Below are 6,000 nucleotides of genomic sequence, written 5' to 3'. Positions count from 1 at the left end.
AGAGAAAAAAAGAGATGTAAAATATAAAAGGAGGTTAAGAGAAATGGAGACAAGAATAAGAAGGTCTACTATGCAGCTGAAACCCACAAGGAAAGAGCAGAGAAAGCTAAGGTGAGATTATATTTGAAGAGATAATGGCTGAGGACTTTTCAGAACTTGTAAGAGAAGTGAATCCACTCCTAGACACATTGTAGTAAACTTGCAAAAGACCAAACATAAAGATAAGAACTTAGAAGCAACCAGAGAATAGAAACAAACTGGTTATAAAAGAATGGCATTTAGGGGCTGCCCTGGTGGCGCAGTGGTTGAGAATCTGCCTGCCAATGCAGGGGAGACGGGTTCGAGCCCTGGTCTGGGAAGATCCCACATGCCGCGGAGCAACTGGGCCCGTGAGCCACAACTGCTGAGCCTGCGCGTCTGGAACCTGTGCTCCGCAACAAGAGAGGCGACAGTGAAAGGCCCGCACACCGCGATGAAGAGTTGCCCCCGCTTGCCGCAACTAGAGAAAGCCCTCACACAGAAACGAAGACCCAACACAGCCAAAAATAAATTAAAAAAAAAAAAAAAAAAAGAATGGCATTTAGACTAACAGTAAAATTATCGATAGCCACAATAGAAATCCATAAGAAATGGGAAACTATTTTCAATGTGCTAAGACAAAATAATTATTGACCTAGGTTTGCATACTCAGTAAAACTATCTTTTGAGAATAAGAACAAAATAAAGTCATCTTCACATGAACAAAACCTGAGGAATTTTACCACTGACAGACTTTCATTAAAGGAAAGTAAAAATGATCCCCAAAGGAAAGTCTGATATACAAGAACAAATGGTGAGTAAAGAAGTGGTAAACAAGTAGGTAAATTTAAACAAAAAGTGTCTGTATAAAATAGTGTTAATAGCAATAATAATGTCTACTTTGTGGGCAAAAAAGAAAAAAAAGGTAGAACTCAAATACTGGATGTCAATCATATACAAGTTGGGAGGGGTGATTGGAATTAATGTGTTTTAAAGTCCTTGAATTATCTAGGGATGGCGGGGGGACTAAATAATTATTAACCCTAGACGTTTTTTAAAGTTCGAAAAATAAAATTTTAAGGGTAATTTCTAAAAAATAATAGAAAAGGAGTATGTAACTACCAAATCTGTAGAGGAAAAGAAATGGAATAAAAGGGGAAAACCTCTCAACTTTTAAAAAAGTGAGAAAGGGGAAACAAGAACCATGGAAAAGATGGGTGGATCAAAAAGAAAGTACAAAATTAGATGTCAGATACAAATCCAAATTTATCACTAACTGTAAAAACTGTAAATGTGCTAAACTCTTTAGTAAAAAGACAGACATAATATTTGAAATATTAAATATTTAAAAAATCCAGCTGTATGTTGTGTACAAAAGTCACTGCTAAAACATAAGGACACCAAAAGGCTGAAAATAAAGGCATTCAAAATGATACACGAGGGGACTTCCCTGGTGGTCCAGTGGTTAAGAATCCACCTTCCAATTCAGGGGACACGGGTTCAATCCCTGGTTGGGGAACTAAGATCCCACATGCCATGGGGCAAGTAAGCCTGAATACTCTAGAGCCCGCACACCACAACTAGAGAGCCCGCGTGCCACAGCTACTGAGCCTGCACGCTCTGGAGCCCGCACACTGCAACTACTGAGCCCGCGTGCTCTATAGCCCATGTGCCACAGCTAGAGAGAAGCCCGCGTGCCTCAACAAAAGATCCTCCATGCTGCAACCAAGATCTCGTGTGCTGCAACTAAGACCTGACACAGCCAAATAAATAAATAAATAAATATTAAAACAAACAAAAACCAAAATGATAATGAGAAAAAAATATCAACCAAAGGAAAGCTGGAGTGGCTTTATTAGTATCAAAAAAATAGTCATTAAGTTAAATATTATAAAAGATAAAGAGAGTTCCTAATAATGATAAAAGTTTTAATGAAACTGGAAGATAAAACAATTCAGTTCATAAAATAGCCTCAAAATATACAAAGGAAGAATGGACAGAACTACAGAGAAAAATTGGTAAATCCATGATTATTATGGAAGATTTCAACATATCTCTTGTAGTTATTGCTATGTCAAGCAAAGAAAAAATTAAGATATAGAAGATTTTAGCTACACAATTAACAAACTTGAACAAATGGGTGTAGATAAAATCCTGAATCCAACAATTAGAGAATACAAATGTTTTCATCCACACAAGGGAAATGTATAAAAAGTGACCACATACTAGAACATAATACAATTCTTAATAAATTATAATAACTGGTATACAGATCATGTTTCTGTAACCTGCAATGCAACTAGGTTAAAAATCAATGATAAAACAATGAGTAAAAATTTTTCCATGTGTTTGTGAGTTAGAAAAAAATCACACTGGAAAATTTTAAAGCCCTTATGAATGAAAATGTTGCATATCAAAACTTTTGTAATGCAGTGTAAGTGGTAGTTTGAGGGAAATTTAGAGCCTTAAATGCTTATATTTTTTAAAAAGAAAGCTGACAATTAGCTAAGCATCCAACTTACAAAAATAGGAAAAGAATAAAAACTCAATGAAAGAAAAGGAAAGAATATCATAAATTAATAAAATAGAAAAATAAAGGTACAGTAGAGGGAATCAACAAGGCCAAAATTAGTTCTTTGAAAGACTAATAAAGTAGATAAACATCTGGCAAAGTTTAAAAAGAATTTTTTAAAGGCATAAATCAATGATATTAAGGATGAGAAAGGAAATATTGCTACAGCTAGAGCAGAGATTAAAAAGATAAAAAGAATATTCTATATAACTTTGTATTAAATAAATTTTAAAACAGGCAAAATGCACAGATTCTTTGGAACACATGACTTATCAAAACTGGCTAAGAAAAAAAAAATCCTGAATAGTCCCATAACCACTAAACATAATTAAATAGGTTGCTAATCCTACATAGAAAACATCAAGCCCAGATGATTTCAAACATTCAAAGAACAGATATTACAATTTTATACAAACTCTTCCAGAGAATAGAAAAAAGGGAACACTTATCAGCTCACTTTGAGAAACCAGTATAACTTTATTATTCAGATCAGGACAACCTCATTCATGTGCCTAAATGCAAAAATCAAGAAAGAGTAGAAGACTGAATCCAACAAGATATTTAAAAATCATGACCAAACCAGGTTTATATCATGGACCTAATGAGGTTTAACATTAATATATATTATATATTAATATAATATTAATATTATTACTATATTATATATTATATTATGTATAGTAGATATTATATTACATATTAGCATGTATTACATGTTCTATAACGTTAATATATATTAACTTGTAAATATGTGCAGTGACATTAACAGGTTAAAGGAGAAGATCTATGTAGAAGAAGCATTTAATCAAAATCAACATTCTTTCATGATTAAAATTCTTACCTTCCTAGGAAAATAAGGGAATTTTCTTAACTTACAAAATTTAGCAAAATCGTACTTATTAATAAAAAGTAAAAAGGATTATCCTTAACAAAACAAGATAAGGATCTTAATATCCTCCTAATCAACATTTTATTGGAAGTCCTAGCCAATGTGTTTAATATTTTAAAAAGAACAAGGAGGAGAAGAAAAGAAAGGAAAGAAGAACATTGATTAGAAAGAAACAAAACTATCATTTCCAGGTGAGATGATTATCTACATTAAGAAATCCAAAATAATATACTAAGAGATTATTAGGATTAATGAGTTTATGAAGGTGGCAGGATATAATATTCAAAACTAAATTGCTCGTCTCTATACTTGCTTATAAAACAGTTCAGAAAAAGACAACATTTAGAATAGCAACAGAAAGTAAGGAATCTAAAAATAAATCTAATAAGAGATGTGCAAGACCTGTTGCAGAAAATGATACAACCTTATTGAAAGATGTCAAAGGAGACCTAATAAACAGGGAGATTTATCCTGTTCAGTTCTCCACATATTGATGTATAGAGTAATTGTCATTCCAATCAAAACCCCAATAGGATTTTTAAAAGTACTTTACAAGCTGGTTCTAAGTGGAAGAACAAAAGCCCCAAGACTAGCCGTACCCTCCTGAAGAAGAAATGGTGGTTAAACATGCCTAAATGCAATCAAGACTTAATATCAAGTGTTAGTTGTTAAGATCATGTGGTATTGGCATGGGATTAGACCAATAGACCAGTGCAACAGTAATAAAAGTTCACATGTGTAGAAAGCTGACATACGATAGAGTTGGCTTTTCAGATGACTGGGAAAGTATTAACTATTTGATGTAAGGTGCCTGAATACTTGATTATTCATATGGAAAAATATGAAATTGGATCCTTATCTCACCTGTACTCCAAAATAAATTCTTAATGGGTTAAAATTTTAAATGTGAAAGTCAAAACTTTAAAATTTAAGAAAAAATGTAAGAGAATATCTTTCTGATTCAGGTAGTGAAGGATTTTGTAAATAAGACACACAAAAAAAGCACAAACCATAAATGTATGATGAATCAGGCTACATTAAAATGAAGAACTTCTATTCCACAAGCTGGAAGAAATTATTTGTAGCACATAAAACTAGTGAAGGATTTGTATCTAGAATATATATATTTTTAAAAACCCTAGAAATAAATAAGAAAAAGACAAACAACCCAAAAGAAAATTGAGTGAAAGATGTAAATAGGCATTTCACAAAAGAGAAAACACAGATGGAGAATAAACATATGAAAAGATGCTCAACCTCACTAATCCTTTGGGGCAGATCCAAATCGATAAGTACTGTCAAGGGTGGGGAGCAATGGGAACTCTTCTTAATTGCTGGCGGGAGTGTAAATAGTAAAATCACCATGGAAAATACAGACTTTGTCTGACACAGCTGACCCTGTGCATATCCTGGCAACCCAGCAACTCCTCACCAGGTTATATTCTGGAAAGACTCTGGTATGTGTGCATTAGAAGTCATGTAGATGGACACTCATTGCAGCATTGTTTGTTTTAATGAGAAATTGGAAAAACCCAAATATCTGCAATAGGAAAATTAAAAAATAAATGGAATATTAGATAGCAGTGAATAATGGTCACATGCGAGAATGTGGATGAATGTTGGCTACAATATTGAGTAAAAAATGGAACTAGTAGAAGACTATGCATAGTATATTACTAGCATAAAGTTCAAAAACATGGAAAACAACGATAATAATTTTATGGGATCAGGAATTAGTTTTTGTTTTTAAAGCAAGGCAATGATAAACACAAAATACAAGATAGTGGTTATCTTCAGGATGAGGTAGGAGAGGGATGGGCTGGGATACTCAGGAAGACTCAGTGGTCTTGGTAGTGTCCTAGTTTCTATCTTTCGTAATGCTCTAGTTGGGTTCACAGGTGTTTATCTTATTATGCTTCACAACTTATATCAGTTATAAGTTTTGTGTATGTATCAAATATAACAAAAAGAAAAATGAACTCCAGTTACACACTTCAAAAAAAAGTTGGATATAACCAAAAAAGAACAAAGAAAGAATATAAAATAAAGGGCTGGACAGAGACAAAGATAGTAGGTTAAGGCACACACAAAAGAAACAATGTAGGAGCACCAACATTATTATCAAAGTAGAATTCAATACCAAAAGCACTGAACAGGACAGAGATAGACATTAGCTAATGAAGAAAGATACATTCCCTGAGAAAGATAAAATGATCATAAACCTTGTACCAAACAACACAGCAGCCAACTAATATAAAGTAAAAACTCCAGGGAAAAAAAATCTCAGTAGTTTGTCTTAATATTCTTCCTGTTTGGTGGTAGCAGAGTCCTCCCTGCAATGGTGCTGCTGGCCAGGCCCCCTCTTGAGCAGTGCCGTGGCTTTGAGGGTCACCTCTGAGACAGGTGCCCACCTTTCCCAGTGATTTGCAAAGGCCTCAGGGAGTGTGGCCAGGCTCCCAGGGGTCCCAGTCCAGACTTCCAGCCCAGCTCCTGCACCTGCTTCTATATCTGGCCTCCCCAT

Source organism: Balaenoptera musculus, chromosome 6 (assembly GCF_009873245.2).
Source record: "Balaenoptera musculus isolate JJ_BM4_2016_0621 chromosome 6, mBalMus1.pri.v3, whole genome shotgun sequence".
NCBI lineage: Eukaryota > Metazoa > Chordata > Mammalia > Artiodactyla > Balaenopteridae > Balaenoptera > Balaenoptera musculus.
The sequence above is the reverse complement of the archived record's forward strand: the minus strand, read 5'-3'. Positions refer to the sequence as shown.